The 12,581-nt window shown below is 37.2% G+C and overlaps 1 protein-coding gene across 1 annotated transcript in view; it reads right to left on the bottom strand.

The window, feature by feature from the left end:
- Window positions 1-12,581, bottom strand: part of GIPC3 (GIPC PDZ domain containing family member 3) — an 84,698-nt gene that overhangs the window by 71,387 nt on the left and 730 nt on the right. The window lies entirely within an intron of this gene.

Below are 12,581 nucleotides of genomic sequence, written 5' to 3'. Positions count from 1 at the left end.
AAAAAGACCACTTCGTTAAGTAAACATTAGAGTATATTCCTAAGACCATACTGTGTGTGTGTGTGTTATTGGGATATCTCTCCAGACGTCTGTCTCTCTGGTGCAAGAGAAGTCAGAGTGCATTCATTTGTGGAACCAGAAGTAGAAGCAGATCCTTTCACTGTACTATACGCTTGCCAGGAATTAGCACTAATGGGTAGAGTTGGTTGAGGATCGGCAGGTTGCGGTCGTGAGGAACCTAGGGGGGGAATATCATGGCCAGTAATTTGAGCAGGGGTGACAGGTGACCCTGTTTGTACCCCAGTGAGAGTAAGGTAAAACAGTCAGAAAAGGCCCCCTGTGAGGAACTCACCCTTGGTGCCCGTATAGGGGGTCCATCTGTGTGTCCAGCATGTCCCGAGATGGTGGCAGCTGCATAGTTACACTGGGGCAGAGGAGTGACACATGGACAATCCCCATTAGTATTGGTGGTGCAGCAGGCTTCCATAGTCACAGGCTGTGTATGCCATGTAGGGCTGGCAGTGTGTCCAGGCTCATCTGAGGAGCTGGGGCAAACCCCTCCTCGCAAATCCTATGGGGTGAGCAGGGGATCAAAAACCCCTGGAGCAAAGGAGACAGAAGAGCCTTCTGGAGCCGGTTCCCGCAGCGAGGAAGGCAGCTATGCAGGAGCCCGGTCAGGAGATAGGAGAGAGGAGCCAGCTGCCGGAGGAGGCGCCATGAAGACCAGTGCCATCTTAGATTCCTGAGTAACGCCAGCACACTCGGGCTAAAAAAGATTTCAGCGTAGTGCGAGAGGACAGGATGCCCCCAACCAACTATGTCTTATTGGGTCCTTTATCTGGGATATGTTTATTTCCCTAGTGGTTGAACTTGATGGACTTATGTCGTTTTTCAACCTTACCTACTATGATAAAGTTTAAAACACAAATCATAAATTATAATATAATAAAGATTTCTAAATAATAATTGTAAAAAATAATAATTTTAATAATTTTAATAAATTATTTTTTTTAAAAATTTGTCCAAACAAGGGTACAATAATAAATAAACTTTTTGGATTTATTATTTATTTTTTGGATTTATTTTTTACAACTTCATCACTGTGATCAATGTTTTAAAAGCAGATTACAATGTAATCTGCTTTTAAATTTCCCACCAGGCCACGCTTCCCTAGCGTACCGACGCTTCACACGTCACATCGATCAGGCCGAGGATGTGATGCAGATGCCGCCCGGTGTTCACTAGAGGGCGCCACTGGATTGTGGGGAGCAGATAGGATTTTTTTATGCTATCCCAAGTGTGGCTCAGGGTTACCGCTTTTGATTCATAAAATCCACCCTGAGCCACACTCGGGAATACCGCCAAGTGGGTAAAGAGGTTTGAAACCTGGGCCAGAGTAAAAGCCTGAGTGCTAAGCGCTGAGCCACTGTGTTGCCCACAATAGATTAATTTCATCCAATCTCTCCTCATAGCTGGGCCTCTCCATTCCTTTTATTAGTTGAGTTTCCTTTCTCTATACTCTCTCCAATTCCACTATATCCTTTCTTTGAAGTGGTGCCCAAAACTGGACCGCATATTCTAGATAAGGTCTGACCAATGCTCTGTACAGGGGCAGGATTATTTCTAGATCTTTACAGTCTATACTTCTTTTGATCTAAGAAAGTACTTTGCTAGCTTTAGATATTGCAGCTTGACATTGCATGCTATTATTTATTATTAGGTATATGATCTACAAAAACTCTCGGATGCTTTTCCATTTTTCACTCCCCCAAATGTATTATTATTATTATTATTATTATTATTATTAATAAACAGGATTTTATCCCTCCTAGACCGTATAAAGCATGCATGTTAGCCCCCAAGCACATTACTTTACATTTATTATTATTGAATATGCCACTGGGCTGCCTGAGGAAACAGTGCATTCCATTACATATTTTGGTGTCATCTGCAAACACTAAAACAGTACTTTTAACTCCAGACTCTTTATTATTTATAAAGATTTTAAACAGTAATGGTCCCAACACTGAACCCTGGGATACACCACTAATACCTGTAGACCATTCAGAGTATGAATCCTTAATCACTACTCCCTGAGTGCAGTCTTTAAACTCATGGGCGGGTCATTTCTGTCTGGATTTATGTCTCAAAGCGGTACATTGTCTTTCATGAAAATTTTTTTTACAGTATAATATAATAGTATGAGTATAATAAAGTTTGAATAACAAAATCATGTCAAAATTTTAAATTAACTCACTCGTCGGGGGACAGATTGAGGAAGAGGACTGAGGATGGCAAGACACGATGTGGGGGGACACAGATGGGACCAGGTAAGTGTTTATTTTTTACTTTTTTACCTTGGGGTTACCTCTTAGCTTGGTTTTTTTACCCTGAGTGACACTCGGGCTTACCGCTAGGGAGGTTAATAACACCAGTTCTCTATCCATTTACAGATTTAATTTTCTAAGCCTATTGACCCTAATTTGCATATTAACATTAACGTCAGTTAGGTACTATGTCAAATGCTTTAAAAAAGTCCAAGTAAACTATATGGACTGTTACTCCACTGTCAAACTGTCTACTTCCTAAAAAGAGAGTAAATTTGTTTGACAACTTTTGTCTTTCTTGAATCCATGCTAACTATCACTTATAATATTATTTTCTAGCAAAAACTATTTTATGTGGTTCTTTATCAAACTCTCTAGGATCTTTCCATCTATAGTTAAAGTTAAATTTACCAGTCTGTAGTTATTTATTAATGTCTTTGTTTTTCTTTTAACCTCATTTTTGTCTGGATTTAAAAGTCTAAAAGCTGTACACTGTATTTCGTTAAAATTTATTTGAAAGTATAATATAATAGTATCTGTATAATAAAGTTTGAAACACAAAATCATGTCAAAATAATAAATTAAATACATTTTTTGAATGCAATACAAAATAATTTGTAATTCCCGCCACACCCCTAGTGACGGCCACACTCAGGTTCATCGGGAACTCCCGGGGAACGTCAGCACACTCGCCAGAGGACAGATGGAAGGAAGAGGACGTGGCCAAAGGATGTTATCGGACGGGTAGGACACTGGAGGACGCCGGTGCAACCAGGTAAGTCTTTATTTATTATTTTTTAGCTACTCTGGGTGTGGCTCGGGGTTACTGCTATCAGCTGTTTTTTTTTACCCCGAGCCACACTCGGGTTTACCACCCAGGAGGTTAAAGATAGGCATGTAAATCCATTAGTACCATGCCAGTGATTAAAGAGCTCAGCTCAGCTCTTTAAGGACACATGGGCATATTATACCAGGTTCTGGTGCTTTACCAACCCTAATTTTGTTAAACTGTTTCTCAATCATATCAATTTTGAGCCATTGTGTACTATTTGCATTTTGGACTTTAGCTCCACTATTTTCATTTGTGTACATGGAGTTAAAAAAAGTGTTTAGCAAATCCGTCTTTTCTTTATCCCCAGGATAAAAAAGGACTGCAAGCTCAGATCTGATCTTAAAAAACTTTTTGGGGTTTGATTTACTTTTGCAATCTGTCTTTCATTTTGAAGTTTTGTACAGTTCTTGCCCTTTTCTTATTTTTTATTTTTTTTTTAACATTTGCTGTGAGCTATGTAGGTTTTAATTTTAGCCTCTTAAACTTCTTACAAATTGTAATATATATAGCAGTGTGTTTTTTTAAAACAGACTTGAAACATTCCCATTTCTGTTCTGTATTCTTTGGGGAGAATATTCCCTCCCAGTCCACATCATAACAATTAAAAATTTGCTGTCTGAAAATTTTAATTTTAATTTTTGCTATTTTTGCTTCCTGTATACAACTTGTTATAAACTCAGCAATATTAGACACAAAAACAGATCCAGCAGAATATCATTTCTACTTGGGGCTTCTTTAAACTGCACCATAAAATTGTCTTGTATTAAATTCATAAATTTGCACCCTTTTACTGTACCTTTAGTACTATTACCCCAGTCAGTGTCAGGGTAGTTAAAATCACCCATCTCTACCACTGTTTGTGCAGCCTTTTATATCTGTACAAGTAGTTTCTCTATTTCTCCTAGTTTCTAGCAGATTATAAAACTGTGTATTACACATTGCCATATGCAACTCCACTCATAATGCCTCAACATCATCACATCCTTCATCAAAAATGTCTTCCTTCACATTCATTTCAGATCACCTCTCCCATACAGACAGACAAGACAAACTTCTGCCTTTATATAGGTGAACGCACTCGTTGATATCAATTAAGCATATAGGAGAACCACATCTTTCTCTGCCTAAGCTTTACGTAAAGGTTCCTGCCCCATCCCCACCCTGTCAATGGAAGGAGAAACAGCTGGCTGATTAGCTTATTTGTTACTCTTTTCTCTCCTACTATCAGCACACACTTTAGCGTACCTGCTTTTTTTTAATCCCTCTCCTAATTCTGCTTCAAAAATTGAACAGAAGAATAGAGACTATACCACCTCATATTTAGGTACTCACACTGATTGCATTTTAAAACATTTAATTATGTATTAATGAATATGTAACTACAATAATTTGTGCATATTTTATTCGCTTGGGGTTCAACTTTTTAAAGTACTTTATTTGTTTCTTGAGGTGTTTGTAAATATGGGGCACAAAATATGACAGATGGCTAATTCTAGAGTGTAGAGACCATTTCAAAGAATTGTTTAACTTTTTAAGGTCCTTATGGGCCTGAAAACCCTAATCTGAATCTGAGAGTTGTGCTCTCGTGGCTACTCGAGGTTGTTGCATTTCGCTTGGCAGTTTTGTTACATACTTGTAAACTATATTGTGAAAAAACAACAGAGAAGCATGACTGCCTTGACTAAGAAAGTCTATTTTGCAAATTTTGGAGTGAAGCATGGTAATCAGGGTCAGGGGCACTAAATAAAGTCTACTGTATTTGCAATGAAGAGCCTTGACAGTGGTCCCAAGGTAAGTAGAGAGGAAGTATTTGTTGGTCCTGACATCTGCAAACAAATGAAAAATCCACAATTTGAGACAAAAAAGTTGAGAAGGAAAAATCAGGTTGGCTTAGATTACTGACTATTCCTGGGGGCTGCAGCAGGACAATTTGGACAAAACCGTATTTTAATACTATTTCTAATTCTATTTTTCAATGCTTACAGGTTCTGAATTGTGCTGGCCTTTGTAACATGCTGTTAAAGAGAACAGACTGTGGCCACTATCATAGAAAACATACTGGAACATTATATAATCCAAAACTAACATTTCAGCTGTTAGCTCTCCTTGGTATGTGCTAAAATGATACCATAATGATACAAAATGATACCACAATGATACAAAAAAATCTACATAGTGGGCCTGATTTATTAATGCTCTCTAGTGTTTTTACGGATAAACAATTCTATTTCCTAAACATAAACAAATTTAGAATAACACACTCTAAAAAATTTGGGACAGAGGCTATGTATTGAGTATTGAGACAAAGTATTGAGGCCAAGACTGTAAAATTATTCTGGGAGTCAGGATAAATCTGTGTAAGCTAAATGAGTGAAACTGTCATGCTACTGTGATGGATATAGACACAGGCTGGTAGTACAATGTTGGAAATCAACATTGTGATGCTGCATCAAGAAATGCTCCCTAAAATTGTATTGTGTGAAGTGGAAGCTATTCATTAATTGATAATGATGATGAGTTCTATTGGCCCAAGCTCATCTGAGATAGATTGAAAGACAATGGAAACATGTTCTGTGGTCAGATGAGTTCATGTTTAAACTTGTTTATGGAAAAAATCGGACATTAGATTCTTTGGGCCTGATTTAATAAACCACTCCAAGGCTGGGGAGGATACATTTTTTTCAGTGAAGCTGGGTGATCCAGCAAACCTGGAATGTATTTCTTTAGTCATTACATTTTTTTTCCAGGTTTTCTTTGGCATGCTTCACTGATGAAAGTGTATTCTCTCCATACTTGGTGAGCTTTATTAAATCGGGCCCTGTATGCCAAAAATAAAAAAATACCATTCAGACAATCAGACCGGTAAGTTTAACGTCCATTGTTGGAAAGGTCCTAGAGAGTTTGATAAAGAACCACATGAAGGAGTTTGTACAATTATACTATCTTTTTTATGGGGAAATAAGTAGACGGTGGAGTAGCAGTTGATATAGTATATTTGGATTTTGGTAAAGCATTTGACACAGTACCCCACAGACAGTTAATATGCAAGTTAGGGTCAATAGGTTTAGAAAAGTCAATCTATCAATGTATAGAAAACTGGCTTAAAGACAGCATCCAAAAAGTAGTGAACAATGATTCATACTCTGAACTGTCCAAGGGTATTAGTGGTGTACCCCAGGGTTCAGTGTTGGGACCTATAGTGTTTAACATCTTTATAAATGATATAGAGTTTGGGATTAAAAGTACTATTTCTGTGTTTGCAGATGACACCAAACTAAGTTATGGAATTAAGTCCATACAGGATGTCTATAATCTACAAGCTGACCTAGATCTACTGTTTGATTGGGAAGCCAAGTGGCAAATTACATTTATTATTGCAAAATGTTAAGTTATGCTCTTGGGGGCTAACAACATGCATGCTTCATACTGTCTAGGGGGAATACAATTGGAGGAGTCAGAAATAGAAAAGGATCTGGGGGTTCTGGTGGATCATAGACTTAATAATAGCATGAAATGCCAAGCTGCCATAGCTAAAGCTAGCAAAGTAATTTCTAGTATTAAAAGAGGAATAGACTGCAGAGATGGAGACATAATAATAACATAATAAAAAGGACATTGTAGAATTGAAGAGAGTGCAGAAAGGGCAACTAAACTAATAAAAGGAATGAAGGAGCTCAGCCATGGGGAGAGATTAGCTGAACTGAAACTATTTTCCCTTTAAGGGGAAGAGACGTTTAAAGGGGAATATGATTACCCTGTATAAAATATAAATGGTCCCTATAGAGAACTGTCTTCCCAACTATTCACTTTAGGATCATTACAAAGGACAAGGGGGCACTCTTTGTGTCTGGAGGAAAATAAGTTTTATGCTCCAGATAATTAATTTAAGCAAATACTAAAGATTTCTTTTAGAAAAAGCTGGATCCTTTTCAGAAGCACAGAATATAACTGAGTAATAAAGCTTAAAGTAAAGATAACAGAGACTGTTGATCCAGGGAACATCTGATTGCCTCATGGAATCAGGAAGGATTTTTTTCCACTATTGGAGCAAATTGCACCAGGGTTATTATTTATTTTTTTTATTTTTTGCCTTTCTCTGGATCAACTATGTCCACATGGTTTTATATCTGAGATATGTTTAGTTCCCTAGTAGTTGAACTTGATGGACTTATGGCTTTTTTTCAACTTGACTTACTATTTAACTATGTAATTGTAATAGTCATTATGTAAATGTAATTATTAACAAAAGGTGCAAAAACCAGCATCTGTGATGGTATGGTGCTACATCAGTGCCCATAACATTAGGGATCTTTGTATATGTGAAGGCACTATTGATGTGGAGGCTTACATTACAATTTTGAGAGACGTTTGCTCTCATTAGGCAAATATAAAACAGAAGTCCTAGGAACTCTATGTTAATTTTAGCAGGACAATGCCAGGCCTCATACTGCACAAACTACAAAAGTGTGGCTTCACAGATCGCCCATGAGCTTGATTTGCCTGTCTGCAGTCCAGATCTGTCTCCTGAGATAGAAAATCTCTGGTGCAACATGAAGAAGTAAGTCAGACAAAAGTGACCACAGGTTGCTGAGCAGCTCAAGTATAAAGCAAAAAAAGACAAAAAGGGAAAGACTAGCTGGCTATGGAGGAGATGTGCACGATGTGAGAGCTCTGGCTGGTGAGGGGCATCTTAAGTGGTTACAGCACGATCCACAGTGACTGGTACCGAATGCCCACATCCTATACGTCTTACAACTCTTCTGAGTCATGGGCAGCCACAGATCTTTACTCCTATTTCTTAGGAGCAGGAGCTTCCACCAGACACACAGCTTTGTCCAAGATGACAGCGATCCACACTTTTGATAAGGTTGAAGCTGCACACTCTGCTTTACATGGCTGTACTGCCTGCTCAAAAGCGTTTCCTGGCAGTGCTCCAGGTGGCTCCACTAGACCAGACACAGATGATTTACCTGCCCCTGGAGACACATGGTGTTGGACTTCTCCTGAGGTCATGGCCAAGACAACCGCAACAGTTCCAGGAGTCTCCAGCGCCCTGCAACTGTATGTATGGGAAATTGATTCTCTCTCCATAGGACCTCACAATAGCCTTTATCTTCACTCATTTGGATCTAATAACTAGATCAGTGTTTCCATGGTCACATAGATTGTGTTTTGTATGATACTGCATTCACGCCCTAATATAATTTCTATGTCTTTTTATAACACTTTCCGCCCTGTGCCTTTTGCTGACTGTCCTCCATGTTTTTTCTCTCATATAGGCCTCTGTGTGTCCTTAACATTTGTCCACATAACAAGTTTTACCTCCCTGGTTTTACCTTCTTTCCTTTATCTTTCCCATCCTCTTATTACCTTTACCTAACTCTCCAGTGTCCCCAAACCTGATGGATATCTTTAGAGTAGTATACTTTAATGTTAAAGATCTGCATCATCCTGCCAAATGCTCTATGGTTCTTTCTGAGCTGCACCATTTGCGATCATATGTCTGCTTCATACAAAAAAACCCACTTTAAACAAGAAAAATTCCACAAATCAACCTCACACAAATCACCTCCCCCCCTCATAGCTACCATAGCTTATCACCTGATTCCAAATTTAAAGTTGTATGTGTATTAATTACCCCGGCTCTTAGCTAGCAATGTTTGAAAGTCTATAGCGACCTTTGCTTGTTTTCATGTGCTCAATGTCAACCAACTCTCTTTCTTTGAGGAAGCCCTCAATTAATTAAAACAATTCTCTTCAGGAACCATGGTGATTGGAGGAGACTTGTTGTCAGATGATTCCGTTCTAGATTTTTCTAGAGGGACATCCCACCTTTCCTGCTCTACCCTGAATAGAATTGAAAGACTTTTTTTTAATTCCAGTTAATGAATGGATGTTTGGCATCTCCAGCACCCCATAACTAGGCACATGAAATCTTCTTCCCAATTGAATAAATTTTGGTACCAGACTGTTCTGTGGGTGAGCTTCATGTATAGATTCTTGCACTTTTTCTAATCAGGCACCTGTATACATATATATTAATAACTTCCATTTACCTTACAATCAGCACAGAGATGAAGATTGAAGGACAAATATTACACCCATAAATAGTGGTGGATATCACAAAAGAACTAACTGAATTCTTTTTACCTAATGTAAATGCTACCAACAATCCCACAAGGTATGGGAGACACACAAATGTTACATCAGGGGAATGTTTGTATACAGAGGGGCTCTAAAAGCCAGTTCCAGAATTATAAAGGAAACTCAGGCACAGGTAAATACCCTACTTTCCCATGAAGCTCAGCTGTAATCCCTTTAATCAATCCTTACTAAAAACCCAATGCTGCATACTAAATTGCAGCAAGAGAAGCAAGTTTAGTTTTAGCAGAAAGCTAAAACTAAACTTGCTAAATGTCACCATATGTGCAATGCATTTGGTTATAAGCCAAGTAGAATTTAGGCCAGGGTGCTTTGCTAAAAACAGGTTCGATCGTATGTCCCTACAGACAAAACCTCCAGTGGAAACTCTGTATACTTACAATTCAAAAATTCTTACAATTTTAGAACATAGATTGTAAGTAAGCCTTCTATTTCTATTATAGAGATTTATAGAATTTATACTCTCAGTAACTCAATCCAAGAGTATACATACCTACCTAGAAAAATCAGCTCAGAGGGTTTGGAAATCCCAAAAACTTCAGAGGAATTGACCAATTTGGCTTAGTATGCCCTACTATAAATTATTTAAATAAGGCCTAGCCTTACACTTATTGGATGCAGGTAATGCAATTCCAGGTAGTAAAGATACACTTACACTTAGTAAAGATACCCTCTGATACACTTCAAGTGCACATTACCCTTAGCTCAAAAGAAGGTAAAGATTCTACAGTATGTGCAAATTATCACCCTTTCTCCCTTTTAGACTGTGATTTGAAACTCTTTACCAAAATCATTACTAATAGACTAACTCCTCACCTTGGCTTCTCCTGTTTATTTTGATCAGCTATGCCCACACTATCTACCAACAGGGGAAAAAGCTTTAGAGCCTCCCCCTTCAGTAGTGGTGAAGGTAAATAGATTATGTTAGGAGCTGTTTCATATCACTAATTAGACAAGGCAGGGATGTCCCCACTCTCCATCTACTTTTATAGTTACCTTGAAACCTTTTTCTCTAAACAATAACAAAGAACCCTAATATTCAGCCGATTACAGTCCAGTAATCACAACATAAACTCACTGCATTCACCGACCATCTAATATTTTTTTCTAACTAATCCATTGATTTCTCTTCCCTATTTAATTACCAAATTTTATCTGGTATACAATAAATCTTGGCAAATCTATAGCTCTTAATTTGACACTCCCATCAACTTTGATCTACTAACTCTGTAATAGTTTTTTTTTCTGGCGGGCCTCAGAACACATTTGTTATCTTGGGATTCGTATTACTGCCAACCCAGACAGATTTTTTTATGCTAATTTTACTCCCTTGTTATCTTCAAATTAATCTTACTTTTAATAAATAGAAACAGGGAACTTTATCTTTGTTTGGTATAAATACTACTGTTGAAATGACAATTATGCCACAATTACTAGTATAAGACAAAGGTGGAATAGGACATTCAGACCCTCTGAGATCCTATGCAGCAGCTTATCTGACATGCTTGTTAGATTGGTGCAGAAACCTTGGATTACCATAGAACGCACCCTTTTAGAGCCACTATTGGCAGGCCTCCCATGGATTGCATGAAAATTTTCCAGGGGTCTGTCTAAACATCCTACGATTGGTCCAACTTTAAAAATTGCTCATTCTTACCTTCCTAGTTCATACTTATCGCCACAGTATTCTCCCATGACTCCAAAATTAGGTCACCCAGCTTTTGCCTCAAGCTTTTAGGATCTAGTCTTTGAGCAATGGATTGCTAGCAATAATTTCTTTTTTCTACATTTCAGAAATGAGACCTTTTGGTCTATACTAACTACAAAGGTACTAACCTTCAGTCTCAAGTGGGTGCTGGAGACGCCAGAGAAAAGAAATCTCGCTGCATAATATGTTGGTGCTAAATAAATCCTGTTTATTTATAATAATATTAATATTAATAATAATAATAATAATATTAAACAATAATAATAATCTTTAAAAAGTCCAAAAAATCTCTTATCAATTTAGTTATTAATAGTAGGTTCTCAAACCATCAAAAATGGAATTTTTAAGGCATTCAATGATTTATAAACAAAATGTAACAAACAAATATTTATTTAAACATTAAAAATATTAATAAAACATCTAACACAACATGTACTTAACAAACATCGTCTCGAACGAAATTTCAATAAAAACGTCCAAATAAATTATGTGTGTAATCCAGGTGTTAGTCACATAAATTAATCTTTATGCGTTTCTCAGACCAAAGTTTCCACTTCCTCAGGAGACAATGAGACCTGTAACCATACATAGCATCTCAAAGAAATCATTCTTACAGCAATCATATAAAAATATATAAAAACATCATTATTCTCTTATACATTACTGTCCGTTTTTGTTAAGAACACACTGTGTAGGATGTTTTAATGTTTAAATATTTGTTGTTTCACTTTGTTTATAAAACGTTGAATGCCTTAAAAATTCCCTTTTTGATGGTTTGAGAACCTAGCATTAGTTTCTAATGATATTGGGAAGTGGCATTCGATAAAAAAATTGCTAACTAACCATGGGAGTTCTTTAAGATATACATTTAGTTAATGCTGCAAAGGCCTGTATATCTTCTTTGGAAAAATGCTAACCTTCACATTTCTCCAGTGGATCCATGAAATTAATGATATTATACACATGGAAGATCTCAAACTTCCGTTAAGGGTACTTCAGAACAATTTAACCAGACTTGGTTCTATTGGCATGACATTACTTGTTCCTCTGAATATAAATCTCTAACTGCTGTTAGACCAATTTTCAAACACAACCTAATGTATACTTACTGTGTGATTTTTGTTTTATTTTTGTCTTCCATCACTCCTCCTCTCCTCCACTTCTTCCCCTTTATTTCCCCATATAGAATATTTTTTAAAAATCATACACCTAAATAGGATGGTTTGACATACTCTTCGCATTATTTATGCTCTCATTTGGTTAATCAAAAAGTTTTATATATTATGGTTTGTGTAGGAAAATTTATGTTATAATTATTGAGCTAAAGTGTCTGTAACTGTATTTGTATTGACGCTTCCGTTGTATTTTTTTGGTTTGTGTATAGATTTTTGCACAGAACATTATGTTTCCGTCTTTTGACACAGTGATTTATTAGAGCTCTCCAAAGCTTGAGGAGATCCACTTTCATCAGTAAACCTAGATGATCCAGGAAACCTGGAATGGATCTGGTCCAGGGTTGAAAACATTTACTAACAAATAGCAAATTACATTT

This window comes from Pyxicephalus adspersus, chromosome 3 (assembly GCF_032062135.1).
Source record: "Pyxicephalus adspersus chromosome 3, UCB_Pads_2.0, whole genome shotgun sequence".
Classification (NCBI taxonomy): domain Eukaryota; kingdom Metazoa; phylum Chordata; class Amphibia; order Anura; family Pyxicephalidae; genus Pyxicephalus; species Pyxicephalus adspersus.
Note: the sequence above shows the minus strand (reverse complement) of the source record. Positions and strands in the feature narration are given on the sequence as shown.